Source organism: Engraulis encrasicolus, chromosome 12 (assembly GCF_034702125.1).
Source record: "Engraulis encrasicolus isolate BLACKSEA-1 chromosome 12, IST_EnEncr_1.0, whole genome shotgun sequence".
Lineage (NCBI taxonomy): Eukaryota > Metazoa > Chordata > Actinopteri > Clupeiformes > Engraulidae > Engraulis > Engraulis encrasicolus.
In genome coordinates this window covers 7,158,915-7,161,970 of record NC_085868.1, presented here as the reverse complement: position 1 = coordinate 7,161,970, position 3,056 = coordinate 7,158,915, and the positions used below count along the sequence as shown (strand labels likewise).

At 42.2% G+C, this 3,056-nt stretch overlaps 1 long non-coding RNA gene across 1 annotated transcript; it reads right to left on the bottom strand.

Moving 5' to 3' along the window:
- Window positions 1–206: 206 nt before the first annotated feature.
- LOC134460019 (uncharacterized) lies at window positions 207–2,734 on the bottom strand. The gene is made up of 5 exons (XR_010036950.1): window positions 2,379–2,734; window positions 1,473–1,572; window positions 1,145–1,244; window positions 787–903; window positions 207–293 (listed from the first exon to the last, which is right to left on the bottom strand). It is a non-coding gene; the product is annotated as an uncharacterized LOC134460019 (long non-coding RNA).
- Window positions 2,735–3,056: the final 322 nt, after the last annotated feature.

Genomic DNA, 3,056 nt, shown 5'->3' with positions numbered 1-3,056 from the left:
ATTTATGGAATTTTAACAAGGAACACATACAATGCCTTCAGGATGCATTCACATCCCCCATCAACATCATCCTGCATCAAGGAAGGATAAATTATTATTTCATGGAATTCTATGTCAACACTAATCAGCACTATCCCAAAATTCTCAAATTCTCTTACCTCAGTCATGCAAGCCAAAATGTTCTCTAGGCGTTTTTTCAACAGCTTCAGCAGCTTGTCAGACAATATGTCTAGCTGGGACAGGAATCTCGACTGCAAGGGCATTGTAGTTATTCTCTTGAATTCAGCATTTATCTGAAGACACAAAAGAGACAAATCACATACAACTTATAATGCCAAACTCTATGCTAACTTCATATAGGACAGTGGTTCTCAAGCTTTTTTTTGAACAAACGCCCCCTTGACCTCATCATAAGCCTGACAACACCCCCCTTAGTATTAAAAAAGAATGCCCCCCAATAGCAACTAAGCACCTCTCCCTATCGGCTGTATCCTTCCCACCGCCCCCCTAGAGCTCCCTACCGCCCCCGTTGAGAAACACTAATATAGGGCATAACTCGTCTACTTCAAAAATCGAGAGAGAGAGAGAGAGAGAGAGAAAGAAAGAAAGAAAGAAAGAAAGAAAGAAAGAAAGAAAGCGCGCAAGAGAGAGAGAGCAAGAGAGAGAGATAAAAACAGTCAGTCAAGTCTCTGTTTTTGACCAACTGTTGCATGCGCACAGTGATGCAAAATTAAAGCATTCCATGTCTTAAATGTGCATGGACATTCTGAAAACATGCATGAATACCTTGCAGGGCGACCAAAGTCCCGAGTTTGCGCTTCTAATGGGTCAGCAAATCGCCTTGCTGTCAGCAAAATGCCTTGTTGGAACGACTATGAGCGCCCCTTACAACGCCACATTCACCTGAGAGAGAGAGAGAGAGAGAGAGAGAGAGAGAGAGAGAGAGAGAGACAGAGAGACAGAGAGAGAGAGAGAGACAGACAGAGAGAGAGAGAGAGAGAGACAGAGAGAGAGAGAGAGAACAACAGTCAAGTTTTTCCCGTTTTTTTGAATTTTTCACCAACTGTTCCATGCACTGTGATGCAAAATGAAAGCATTCCATGTCTTAAATGTACATGGACATTCTGAAAACATGCATGAATACCTTGCAGGGCGACCAAAGTCCCGAGTTTGCGCTTATAATGGGTCAGCAAATCGTGACTTGTTGGAACGACTATGAGCGCCCCTTACAACGCCACATTCACCTGAGAGAGAGAGAGAGAGAGAGAGAGAGAGAGAGAGAGAGAGAGAGAGAGAGACAGACACAGAGAGAGAGAGAGAGACAGACAGACAGACAGACAGACAGAGAGAGAGAGAGATGAAAACAGTCAAATCTTTTTGTTTCTGATCAACTGTTGCATGCACTGTGATGCAAAATTAAAGCATTCCATGTCTTAAATGTGCATGGACATTCTGAAAACATGCATGAATACCTTGCAGGGCGACCGAAGTCCTGAGTTTGCGCTTATAATGGGTCAGCAAATCGTGTCTTGTTGGAACGACTATGAGCGCCCCTTACAACGCCACATTCACCTGAGAGAGAGAGAGAGAGAGAGAGAGAGAAGAGAGAGAGAGAGAGAGGGAGAGAGAGAGAGAGAGAGAGAGAGAGACGAAAACAGTCACATCTTTTTTTTCTGACCAACTGTTGCATGCGCACAGTGATGAAAAAATTAAAGCATTACATGTGTTAAATGTGCATGGAACATTCTGAAAATGTGCATGAATACCATCTACTTGCTGCACCCCAGTACCATAATCAAGCAAGGCTAACTTACCAAACAAGACCAAGTTTAGTACAATCACACAATACATACAAAATAACGGAAAGATAATGACATTAAGTAATGTGCATTTAGCTGCTACAAGACAGAACTACCGTTATGACATGCATGTCCTTGGCAATTACGCGCCATTTAGCTAGCCATGCTAACACTGGTGAATGTTAATTTTAACCAGCCTTCGCTGCTAACACTGTATTACACAATATGGGGCACTGAACCTAATGTTCCCTCGAACTCAACATTTCGGATTTTTTTTTTTAACTTTACCTTGCAAATAAGTATTTCACTCGTCTTTTAATCTCCGAAGTGAAAAAAGTTCTTCACGATGCTAACAGACATAACTACCGTAAAGACTTGTACCGGTATGTCCTTGGCAATGATGAGCCAGTTACATTGAGAGTCTCAATGGCCAGTTAGCTAGCCACGCTAACACCGGTGAACGTTATTTTTTAGCCAGGCTTCCTACTGACATCGTGTTACACAATAGGGCCACTGAACCTAATGTTCCATCGAACTCAACTCAAACTCAACATTTCGGAAAGATATTAGTAATTTTACCTTGCCAATAAATCCTTCCATCGTCAAATAATCTCCGAAGTGTAAACGTTGTTCCCTCCACAGCCGATTCTGTAGTTACTCTTGTCGAGGCAGATGAGAAAGGAAAGATGGTGGGTGTGCACTCACGGCATAAGTGTGCTTAGAATCATCTTTTTTCTTCCAACTGTCAACTGTCTTCCCACAAATGACCTCTTGTACAAGCAGGAGAGAAACAGAAAATTTCTGGATCTACTTCGCCTGATTGCCGACCATAGCTGAAGCTGAGGCAATTTCAAAAGCGTTGCGTCACCGCTAGGGCAGGGCCCAGGCAGCATCTCAACCTCGTTTGAGTTTTTAATGACGTGTTTAGAATCAGATTGGGCGGAGATAAAAAAAAAACCAAACAATTTCATGTTTTCTCAGCATGAATTTATCTAACAAATTGTTCACCGTCCTGAATATAATAGTTCTACATGATTTATACATGTTTGGAGAAGGAACATGAAACAATCATTTTCAATATACTAAATAATTACTTAAACATTCAACAACCCCTGATTTCCATTCTTTTCAGTGTAGCATATCAGGCATCCTGACCTGTGACCTGTACTGTATAACCCAAGACTGTTATGGGGTTTCCATTAGTGGTGTGGATCGACACTGCCCTCACGATCCGATCCGATCACGATTCGGGAGGTA